The 12312-nt window shown below is 51.9% G+C and overlaps 1 long non-coding RNA gene across 1 annotated transcript; it reads left to right on the forward strand.

The window, feature by feature from the left end:
- Positions 1472–8438, forward strand: LOC110401261. The gene is made up of 2 exons (XR_002440315.1): positions 1472–1857; positions 5983–8438. It is a non-coding gene; the product is annotated as an uncharacterized LOC110401261 (long non-coding RNA).

Below are 12312 nucleotides of genomic sequence, written 5' to 3' on the forward strand. Positions count from 1 at the left end.
AGATCAAATACAGTAAGAGATTGATTTTCTAATTGCAACATTTTGTCAAGATAAACTAGGCTTTAAAAAATAATAATAAATTAGGACCGAAAATTAGTATTTGCATCTTTGTGTTAAAGAAGTGGAGTCAGATATTTGGGCAGTTCTTCCAGTCATGGGGAACACTGTAGCAGATCTGGAGTCTAAGTACAGACCTCCCCGCTTCAGCTGTAAGCTCAAATGAACATAGACCTACTGGTAGCTGGTAATTTCTACTGTCTGGGGGATTGTTCTGTTGTAAAACTTTCATATTGTGGATGGTGAGGAAAAATTCATTAGGTTTGTAAAGCTGGTATCTCATTTTAAGCATGCAGTTTCACAATTTTCCTGTATTTCCAGTGTCAGCATGATCTTAGTAAGTTTTCGTAGAAGAACCTGGGACCTTTCCTGTAAGGAGACTGGTTCGTGTTATGACAGAGCATTGCCTGAACCTCAGCCTGGAGTTCTGATAATGGGTGCTTGTATGGCAGTGCCACGTCTGACCAGGATCTTTTCCCTTCAGTAGTCAGCAGTTGCACTGATTTCTCCACAGAGCATTCCCTTGAAGGCTTTGTTGCTTTGAAGAATGAAATAATTGTATTAATTAGTTCTTAATACTGAAGGCCCGTCAGTGCCCTACTTCACAGCAGCAGTAGATGCTTAGCGAAGGTAATAAAAGTATCAAAAAGGAGGCTGTAAGAAAGAAGGGGACAGATTCCTTAGCAGGTCTGATAGGACAAGGGGAAATGATTTCAAACTAAAAGGGGGAAAATTTAGACTGGATATAAGGAAGAATATTTTTTGCAATAAGGATAGTGAGGTGCAGGGACAGGTTGCCCAGAGAAGTGGTGGATGCCACGTCCCTGGAGGCACCCAAGGTCAGGCTGGACGGGGCTCTGAGCACCTGGTGGAGCTGTGGGTGTCCCTGCTCATTGCAGGGAGCTGGAGCAGATGGCCTTTAAGGGACCCTTCCAACTCAAACTATTCTATGATTCCGTGAAACAGAAGACAGAGCTGTTGCTGTGTATGAGCTCCTTACTGCTGACAGACTGGAGTGGGGAACAGGCTCCCCATTAAACTCAGATAACTGTGGCTTTCATCTTCCTATTTGTTCTGGTCTGTTCTTAATGTGCCACTAGCTACTGCTGCCCTCAGAGAAGGGCCAGATTAAAGGAGCAGAACCATGGAGAAATCTCTTCTGAAGCTGAACCGGTATTGCGTGTGAAGCAAATGAATTGGGCAGGCTCTTTGTTTGCCTCCTGATTCTGTGCTAAGCTTTGCTATGAGATGGGGCTTCTCGTTCCAGCACTAACTGCAAGCAGAACGTGTGTCAGTACTGACTGAGGCCCGTGTTTGCGTGCAGGAGCCATTTTGGGGCGTTAATTGCCGCTTGTGCGTTCACGCTCACCCGTACGTGCCATTAACGACTTGCAGGTAAGGTATCGATTGCGAAACGACAACGTTTTGTTCGCTGTTTGCTTCCGTGCGTGGAGCCCTCGGAGCTGTGCTCTGAGCCACGGAATCCGGGCGGGGGATCGCGCTGCCGGCCGCGTGTCGGGGCGCGGGGACGACGTTGCCGCTGCTGCCGCCCCAAGGCCGCGCGCGGAGGGGCCGTGGCAACGCCCGCGGCGGCCACGAGGGGTCCCCCTCGGGCAGGGCTGCGGCCGCGCCGGCCGGCTTCGGGGAGCGGGGCGCGGAGCGGTTCTTGCGGCCGAGCTCGGGCTCCCGCGCACTTCGTTTGTGACGGGCTGCTGGCCGCTGTTCGCTCGTCTTCGGGAGAGGTGCCGCCTCAGCACCTCCCCAGCTGCTGCGGTGATTCCTTCTACCTGGAGCACAGAGGTACTCAAAAAAGTGCAAAACGGGAACGAACGGTGGAGCTCGGGCGGTCCCTGAGGAGGGTGAAGGGGCGTGACCTCTTCCGGGGGGCTTCTGCCTCTTGGTGCTTTCCAGGCTCCTTGTAAGGAAAGGGGACGCCGGGCAGCGCTCGCGCCTGATTGGATGTAGGTTTTGCAAAGCGCGAAGGCAGAAAGCGCGGCAGCTCGCTGCTGGTGGAAGAGGAGAAGGTCTGTGGCACGGCCTGGGCTGCCCTCTGCTCTGTGTGCGTGGAGCTGTCTGCCGGGCTCGGATGTAAAGCTTCCCATGTGCTTCGCAGCGGGGCGAACAGCTCATGGGGCTGCGAGAGGGAGAGCCTTTCCTCTTCCAGGCTCTCTGAGCGCGCAGGGATGCTTACTCAGAGCTAACAGCCAGTTTGTAGATCCGAAGTCATAGGGAGGGCAGAGCCAGCAGCCGGGCACGCGTGTGCTCACGCCATGTGCATTACACAAGCTCCTTTCTCCAGGAAAGTGCTAAAGCTCACAGCAGGGACCTGATCCCTGCTGCTGGCAGCTCTCCTTAAAAGGCCGCTCAGCAGCACAGAGCTGCACTTGGGGGAATTCTGATAAAATACGGATGGGTTCTGCGGAGTGCTAGAGCTGAGGTCTCATTTGTGCACTTGATGACTCTGCTAACTTAAAATGTTGAAGGCAGAGAAAAAAAAAGGAGAACTAAGCTTAGTTAACTGGAACACACTGTTTAAACCAGCTGCTGCCTGCATCCAGTGTAGCTTATCTCACTGATATATCAAGGCTGGACGTGGCTCTGGGCAGCTTGGTCTAGTGATTGGCAACCCTGCACACAGCAGGGGGATTGGAACTCCATGATCTTTGAGGTCCTTTTCAACCCAGGCCGTTCTATGGCATCACTGCCTCTGCCCTCCCCTCCTGTCCTACAGCATTTGAGATAATGAACGTTTCATCCCTGCCTTCTTTTGTCACTTGGGTGATGTCTTTTTCCAGTTTTCCGTGTGACTTGGAAGCAGCAGCGTTCGGACTGCAAAGCTGAGTGTTGCTGATTTAGCAGCTGGGTTGGGGAAGTGAGGAGCTGAAAGCAAGTCCTAAATTTGGAATGAGCCAAACATAGGCATGTTGCTAATGGAAAACCAAAAACCTGAAAGTAAGGCTCTGGATCACCATTCTGCTGCATTGAAGTCAGTGGTTATGCTGGCTGTACTGTTACACTCGTGGCTGTAAGATTTCCTTGTACCTTTACGTACTGCTCAGACAAATGTCCTGGCTGGGGATGTGTGGGTTGTTACCTCTCATGCAATATTGTCTGGGGGTGGAGAAATGGGGGTTTGTGCTGCTAAATTCACTGACGATATGGCTTCCCTTTGGGTAAGACATTGCAGAAGGTGAGGACAAATGAAGCCAGCTTCTGACCTCAGAAAGGGTCTGATGATAGGGATCATAGAATCCTTTGAAATGGAAGGGACCCTCAAAAGCCATCTAGTCCAGCCCCCTCCAGTGAACAGGGATATCCACAGCTCCATCAGGTGCTCAGAGCCCCGTCTAGCCTGACCTTGGCTGTCTCCAGGGATGGGGCATCCGCCACCTCTCTGGGCAACCTGTGCCTGCACCTCGCTCTTTATTCTAAAACACTCACTCCTTACTATAAAAAAAAAATTCTTCCTTATATCCAGTCTAAATCTGCCCTCTTTTAGTTTGAAACCATTTCCTCTTACTCTGTCAAAGACAACAGGGGTGGTGCAGGCACTACGCAGGGGCTCTTCTTTCTCCTGCCGGAGGTGCTCAACCTTGGCAGTTCATTTGAGCAAGGACTGTGTGCCTGGAGCCAAAAAATGGTAACATCTCACCCTTGCTTTGCAAGTCTAAGCTGCAGCCTGCTCCAGCCGAAGCTCTGGAGAGAGATTTTTTTAGAATGATGTCCAATTGTTTGTTGAACCCTTTGGTAGGGCTGGTAGGCCTAAGGCTGTGTCCCCTGCCCAGTCTGAGCACCCTGCAGCTGTGGGGGCAAATCCAGGAGCTCCCACTTCTCAGCATCCCCATTGGTGTGTTGGAGGCAGCGTGATACATCTGTCTTTCCAAATGAAAAAGCACAGGCAGCTTCTCCAGGAAAGGTGCCCTTTGTGCAGCTCAGGAGTGTCAGGAGGACCTCAGCCCACTCCCTGTAACCCTGACAAATCGCTTGTGCTGATGCAGAAACCTTCGGAGTGCTCGCGAGTAGTGTGGTCATCAGCAGGCCTGAGCTCCCAAACCAGTTTTTCAGATCTTAGTTGGGTGAGTTGTCTGCACTTGCATGTTGTTGTACAATTTGCTATTGAGACTAAAAGGCTTGGGGCCTTCTTTACCCGTGTTTCTGGGGCATACAGCAAAGGAGAGTAGGTGTTAAACCAAGGAGGAACTAGAACACAGCCCTGTGATGCCTTGATGCCATCGGAGACACATAGGCCTGCCAGCAATCCCACTCAGCAGCTGTGGTGTGGAAAATCCCAGAGTGGGCTGAGATTCAGGAAAAGGCATTAAAATCTGTCTTTGAGGGTGACAGGGTCTCTAAGCAGGGCATCTCACTACGGAGGATCGACACAGACGGTGTGATCCCAGTATGTGGAGGACAAGGGATGCCGAAAGGCAGAGCGCAGGCAGATGCCTGCCTACAACGTGTAATGAGAGAGCTAACTGGTGGTGGATGTGCCAAAGGATGGAGGATGCTGCCTAACCATAGCAGCATCCTCTTCCTATCTCAGCTGGTTTCGTTTCTCTTTCCTGGCCCGAGGCCAGGCTGGCTTGGGGCCAGCATATTTCCTAGCTGTGGTTTCTTGTCATGCTGCTGGACTAACTTCTGCTTTTGCTGGGTGTACGCTGTTCCATGGGCCGCTACGTGGCCATGCTTTGGAAGGACCTTCTGTGCTGGCCGGGCCAGGGACTATGTGAAAGAGGAAGGGCAGGTCCTGGCTGCACACACAGTGGCTGGTGATGCTTGTGCAAGCTTGTCACAAGGCAGGAAGAGTCAGACTTTCCTAAGTCTGAAGTTAGAGCTCTTCCTGGCTGCCTCAGTCGTCTGGATGTGTGTGGGTAGGCTGACGTGGGGGACAACAAAAGCTCTCTGTTGGTAGGTGTGAGTAGAGTTGTTTAAGAAAATCCCAAATTTTCTTCTCAGTAAAGTAAAGCAGGAACTTCTCACCATGTGGTGAACTTTGCTGAAATTGCTTCTCTTCCAGAGAAGAGAAGGGAGATTCATAGCATCCAAGGGTACTGTCAGGGGGACCTTCAAGCTCGTATTACTGTCATGCAGCTCAGCAAAGAACTAGGAGGAGGCACCATTTCTCCTCCTCCGTGGGGATGAGTCATGAGTCCCATGCTTATCTGTCCCATGGGCAAGCTGCCGCTATCCTTTTTGGAGATGGTAAATATGCAGCCATATCAGGCAGATTGTTGGCCACTTGTGTCTCTGGTGGGCAAAAAGTCTTGCAGCCTCGCTTTAAGGAGCTGGTACCTGCTGAAAGCAGTGCTGAAATGTGCTGCTTTTCTCCTTGGCAGCTTGGGCTATGGCCACAAAGTGTCCACCTGTGTCTGCAGGACCAGAGCTGTGTCTCGTGTGCATCCTGGGAAGGAGGGCAAGGAAAAGAGGCCTAGGATTATTGTGTTTGAAGCTGGGAGACATGTCCTGAAGTCTTCCTGGCTGGATAACTGTGACCATCCCACCACCACCGCAGAAGGAAACAGCAAGCTTTTTTGTGAATCCCTTTCCCAGCAGCAAGCCAGGAAAAACAGAGTGTTGGCTCTTGCTTGGACTGTCACATGCTTGAATTCAAGCAATGTTTTCTCCTTTGGCAGAGAAGGAGCGAAGCCACCCTCTGCTTTGGAAGCGTTGCTGCTTCCCTTCCTGCCTGTCCCTGAGGATCCCAGCTGGGTTTCAGAGGGCAGCAAGCGGCTCTCTGGGCTGATGCTTCCATGGCCATGCTCCCTTGGGCAGCTCCCCATGTGCGACACAGTGCAGAGGGAGTCCCTAGAGTTCAAGAAGCCTCAGGCATAAAGTTTGAATTTGAGGTGATCCCTTGTGCAGTTGGGAGTTGGACTCGATGATCCTTGTGGGTCCCTTCCAACTTGGGATATTCTGTGGTTCTAGGATCCGAGGGAAGGAGCACTTGTCAGCAGGAAGCACAGGTCTCATGGATGGCTTTTGAAGGCTGTGGGCAGGGCTGAAGTGCTGAGTTCCTGCAGCAGGGATGCAGCGGAAGTCTGGAGGAAAAGCAGCTATGGAGATAACAGCAGCAGTGACAATCAGAAGAAGAGGGATGGAGCTTAACTCAAAGACAACCCATCGACTGAAGCAGACATCTGTTTCCGTGGAAAAAGTCATCTGTTGCTGTGATGAGCTCGTGCCCCTCCTTGCCTTGGGGGAGCTGGGAGGAGGGGAAGGAGGGATGGAGGTGGCCAGCATGCTGCTGGTCAGGCCGAGCTGTGCCTGAGCCACAGGCAAAGGACCTCCAGGGGGTGGGTTAGGGGCTTGGATCCCAGCACCTGTCACCTCTGCTGTGGGCAGCCCTGACTGTAGCATTGCCCTGCTTTGCTTCAGAGCCACACCCTTCACAAAAGCACAAGCATCCCCAAACACACCCGAGCTCCTGACATGGTGCCACGGGTTTCTGCCAGGCTCTGCTTCCATCCTGCACGAGCACCAGGGCAGCCTGGAGAGTAAACAATATCCTTTAATAGGAACAGCGGGCAGCTGCTTCTAGTGCAGGCAGGCAGGAGCATTCCCCATTCAGAGCTAGCACACGGGAAGCAGGAAGGCAGAAGGGGAACTGAAATGCCCTGATTTGGAAGTCTCTAGTAGAAAGGCGGCTGTTTCGTGTGCCGAGGCCAAGGGAGATATTTTTATTCAGCAGGAAATATTCCGTGTCTGCTCAGTATAGAGGCTCCAGCCCGCACTCCCGGCCCCCAGTGGATGTGACCATGGCAAGCACAGGAGCTGCTGCCAGCTCCTTGGGGCCTCTGCGTGGGGCTGGGGCTGCAGCCCTCTCCCCATTGCCCACCCCCTGTTCTGAGGCCTGACCCGCACTCTGCAGCCTAACCCGCTCTCTGCAGCTCACCCCATTTCATGTGGCCTAACTTGCTCCCTGCACCCAGCGGAGCCAGGAGGGGAGATGCCAAAGTGTGAACAGGCATCCAAGCAGCAAAAACAGTGAAGTGGGTGGGCATCGCTCCCATTTCCATGAGAATGAGGGAAAGATGGGGAGCCTGGCTCCAGGTTTCCTACTGCGCTGTCACCCACTGATGGGCTCTCTGCTTTGTTCATCTCTGCTTTTTCCCCCTTTCCTTATGTAGACTGTTCTCAGTGGAGCCCAGCTGCTGGTCCCGCTCACTACAAACACTCCTGTAAGCCCCAGGCTGCCACTGCTAGTACACAGGCACAAGGGGTCCCACAGCCCAACAAGGACAAAGCTTTTAGGGCAAAGCACCTGCAGCTGGGGGCCAGGAGAGGGCCTGCTCTAGGGCTGTAATCATTAAGGTTGGAAAAGCCCACTAAGATCACCTAGTCTAACTGTCAACCCATCAGCACCACGCCCACTAAATCTGTCCTTCAGTGCCACATCTTCCTCTTCGGTGCTGCCTGCTGCCAGCCCTCGGGCTGAAGCGTAGGTCTGTGCTGAGCTGGGCCGCAGGGTGACATCCGCTTTGGTGCCATCCCCACCCTGGGGGAGGTGACCTTCAGGGGACCAGGGTCTCCAGCCTGGGAGGAGCAAGCAGACGACCAGGCTCTTCACCTCCCATACTGTACATTATACAGATTTCTCAGTCCCCGGGAGATGTTCTGCAGGCATTTTTTTTTATTTCTGAAGAGCAGGCAGCAGGGAAAGGAAAGGTTGAGCTCCCTTGGGAACTTTGTAATTTATTTTTACTTTTTGTTTCTTTAATCTTGAGGAAGGAACAGACTAAAAGGGGCATAAATTAAAAGAAAAAATGCAGCTAGCTAGGACAAAAATATGCGGCTGAAACCTTTGCCCAGGGTTGTGAGTTCATGCATGAGAGACGCTCAGCTAAGGGGAGCATTCTTCATGTCAAACTAGGACTTTATTGTGTTCTACCTGTGTTTCTTCTGGGAGAGTGACCAGAGTGATCCTCCCCTCCAACAGTGAGCATGGAGGCAGGGGACCACATCCAATAGTGAGCCACCAAGAGCCGTGATGTGCCAAGCTCCAAGATTACTGCTTTGCTCATTGGGCTTTCTTCTAAGCTCAGTATTAACCAGAGTTGAACAGCACACACAAAAGTCAGAAGCGAGGGTTAACCAAAGCTGAGGGGTGGGGGCTTGTGCTTGGGAGGGTGGTGGGACTGAGGGGGCTGCATGCAGCAGTGTTCGCCCTTGCCAGAGCCCAGCAGGTATTTCCTAGCATCCAGCCAGCAGGCACAAAGTGTTTTATCCCACTTCTGGTCACATGAATGAAGCTTTTTAATAACTATTCCTGTGCTCAGTCAAATAGCTCTTTGTTTTATAAATGCATTTCATTGCTTCTCTGTATCTTCTTGATGTATATAATGCAAAATCCCTTTAGGTAAATTAATGTGTGTTTTCAGTGATCCCTTCTCAAGGTTAGTGTTAATTTAATGTGAATGATGGGAGCTGAAAAGCCCATCAGCAGGGCATTTTGAACAAATCTAGGTGATGGCTCTCTGGAGGAGCTGCTTGTGGCGGAAGCTTCACTCTGGAGCTAGGGGGTAAGAAAACTCTCTACATAGCCACACCAATGGCAAACAGAATGGAGATGGTAGGGAGAGAGAAGGAGACTGCACAGGTACAGCAGGAAATGATGGCTGAGTGTGATCAGCTAAATGTGAACACATGTCATTGCTGTTTTTAACACTGATTATATAAAAGTATTTGGAGAAGGCACACGGGCCATCTGCTGCCCTGTGCCCCTCCAGGGGCTCCAGCTGACCGCCCACTCCCTGTCCTCTCATTGCCACTGCCCCAGGGCCAGGGTCTCAATTCCTCCTCAGAAAAGCAGACTGCACCTTCTGTCTGCTTTTAGAAAATGCAAAGAGCAGTGCGCAGTTGGGGAGATCTTTGCTTGAGGATACTGCCCTGATGCAGCTTCGCAGCCTGTCATCATCTCCATCACCCTGGTGTCCAAGCAGCAGTATTTTTCTCCATGACACCCTATTCCCCAGTACTGCCATCATGGGTATCCCACATCTGCAGGAGTTACGGAGAGCCTGGGACCAGTCAGAGAATCACTTGAGTTGGAAGGGACCTTTAAAGGTCATCTGGTGCAACTCCTTTGCAATGAACTGCTAGAGCAGCAGAGCCCCTTGCGTGGCACTGCTGCCCCTGGCCCCCTGCTCAGGCCTGGAGGGGCATGAGATGCTGCAGTCTGTGGCAGGCAGCTCCCCCCATGCTCAGCTGCACAGGCTCCATCCTGCTGACCAGTCTCTCTGCAAACCACAGGGCTCATTGCGAAAACAAATACAGAAAGACATGCACCAAAAAAAGACCAAACCAAACCACTGAGTGCCAGAAAACACGTAGCTCGCGGCTCGCTGTTGGTCACATCCCAGAGGCAGAGGGACGGAAGCAGGGTGCTCAGAAACAAGATGCTCGGTGATGCTTTGCCTTAAAAAAAAAAGGCTTATGAAAACAAAAAAAGCCCACTCTTACTCTCCCGTGGCGAGGAGCAGACTCTCTGGGGCCATGGGTGTTTGCGCCCATCGCAATCCTGTTCCCGTGCAGGTTCCCACGGGTATCTCTTCAGTCAGCTTTCCCCGGACAAGTCCCAACTCGGAGGCAGTTGCACAGCAGCGATCCGACCCGATGCCGTCCCTCTGCGAGGCTGTCCCACTGGTGTCCAGGTGTCCATCCTGCATCACAGGAGGGCTCAGCTGGACATGCCAACAGCCCCAGCCACCATTTGCCATGGCTTGGGGATCTCTGAGAACACAGGTTGCTCAGAGAAGAACAGGAGCAAAACAAATGCAGATTGCTGGGTAGGTTATATTTGCTCACCTCCCAGGGTCTTACACATACCTGAGTAATGCAGGCAAGTTTCACTTTTTGACTTTTGATATAAAAAAAAACCTTTGACTTTTGATATATAAAAAAATAATCCTCAGTGCTTCCATTTGTCTGAGGACTGGCAGGTCTCCTTGCTATCCATTTCCCTGCTGTTGAGCATAAGACATTTTGCCATCTGAAATTTTATATGCGTACATATATGCATCCATATATGGTATACGGTATCTCAAGCTCATGTGCGCTGCTTGGAGGAAGAAAGCAAACACCTTTGTAGGTGTGGATACCTATTTTTACCCTGTCTGCTAAATGCAGATTCTCCATTAATTGCTAATTCCAGTCGGAGTCCTCGCTGCCTATTTACCTATCAGACCCGCTCTGTGGCTGCAACAGAGGCATTTTCCCACCTGATGGGAAGAGGGTTGAAAGACGCAAGAGTTCGTTCCCATCAGTCTCACCATGTCTTGGGCTGTGGGGAGACCTCCTCCATCATGGGGCTTGGCTCTCCCTTCCCTGGAATGGATAACAGTGCAGTAAGCCCTGGGGTGGCAGAGATATCCACATGGAGGGTGGATGGCTGGGCTGCATCCATCAATAGCAACTGGGATTTTTTAGGAAAGGGGAAGGCAGAGCAGCCAGTGGAACATGGAGAAGCCACAGGAGCCTCCCGGCTGCTGCTTGGGCAAAAAGCAAAGCAAGATGAAAAGGCTGTGATGCCATCTCTATTCCCAGCAGCGTGCCCTGCCCACCACACCACCACATTTTTGTGTGGGTGGAGCAAAATCACTCCAGCGCTCCCACTCGAGCTATTCCGTGTTGTGTAAAATATGGGAACACTCCAAGTGTTGGATGCAGGCTGAGCCCTGACAGCCCACCTGCTGGGTGGGTGTCGGAGCCATTAGGCAACAGCACCCTCCTTTTCCTTCTGGGCAAAATGGGAAGCTGGACGTGAGCATTGCCCTAGCCTGGGCTGCAGATAGGGCACAGCAGAGCATCCCGGCCTTGTGCAGCCGGCAGGTGAAGACACCTGGCCCCAGGCCTTGTTTTCAGGACAGAGAGGAGCCGCCCACTTTGGGTGATGATGTTGGGGCCTCTTGCAGCTTGTGGCCCTATTCCGCATTCAGCTGCCACCCCAGGGAAGTTGCAGCAGAGCTGGGAGCTTCCTGCCCCGTGGCACCATGCCCAGGATCGACAACCCATTGCCATCCCCCAAGTGGCTGAGCCCACAAGTGGATAAAACACCGTGAATAATTTCCCAGTAAATGGCATAAAAACGATAAAAAGGAGCGTTTATGGGTTGCCTGCTGCCAGTAAGTATAACGTGAGAAGCAAACGGCTTCCCAAAGAGCTCTGTTCCCTGGGCAAGGAGCTGGGAAGGCAGCAGGCAGCTGCAGGGGCTCCTGGGGGGAGGCAGGAACATCCGGATGAAGAAGGCGATTAAAAGGAAGAAATTCTCCCTGAAAGCACCATAAAATCAGTGCATGTTGAGACTGGAGAACACATCAAATTGTGCAACACAGTCAGCGCTGCATTACAGCCAGCAGACCCCTGTCTGCTCTCACATGCGGTGGGATGACAGGTGCCTCTGCCAACACAGTTAGTTGCAGCCCCCTGCACCAAGCACACCAGCCACTGCTGCCTGTCCCCTGCTCCCCCCAGGACAAGGCCATTGCCTCCCTAACACAGGGCACAATGAGGTGCAGCTTGGTTCTTGGCACTGCGCCCTGATGGCTTCAGGACAAGGGGGTGGAAGGTTTAATTCTCTGGAGCGCAGGTTTTTAGCAGGCACCAACCAGAGCAGGACATCTTGTCCAGCCTTCCACCATGCCAGGTTTGGGCCCAGTCACTTGCTGCAAGCTGAAACAAAAGCATGGTCTTGTTCCTCATAGCAGTGACAGGAGGGAACACAGTTAAGGCAGTGGGCGGGAAAGAAAATCAATTAAAAAAGCAGTATTTTCTGGTTGGATGCAGGCATGAAGGACTAGTTTGCCATTCCCACGGTTTGTCAGCTAGCTATGGGTCCTGCCTCACGCTGTGAAAACCAGGTGAACAGATGCAGCTCTGATAGGCAAAGCTCTGATAGGCAAAGGGCATGAGAGAAACAAGATGCATAGGCAGAGAGACAGCCTTATTAGTTCAGCCAACATAACTAAAAAAAAAAGTAGACAAGTTTTCAGGCGCCTCCTTACATTGGATAATTGCTGACTGCAGTAACAACAATGTCCTGAAGAGAGGCATCACTAAATTAGTGCTCTCTGGTTACAAGATGCAATACCAGCTGTTTGCATGGTGTCTGGAACAACGACACGAAGCGCAGCAAGGAAGACCTGAAGGGTACACAACTCATAAGCTCCTTCTGGCACCATTTTCCCCTCCAGCTCTCACAAGCCTCCTCTCCGCCATCCAGCTAAACCTGAATAATGTACAGAGCTACATTTAAAAGAG

Source organism: Numida meleagris, chromosome 6 (genome assembly GCF_002078875.1).
Source record: "Numida meleagris isolate 19003 breed g44 Domestic line chromosome 6, NumMel1.0, whole genome shotgun sequence".
NCBI classification, from domain to species: Eukaryota; Metazoa; Chordata; class Aves; order Galliformes; family Numididae; genus Numida; species Numida meleagris.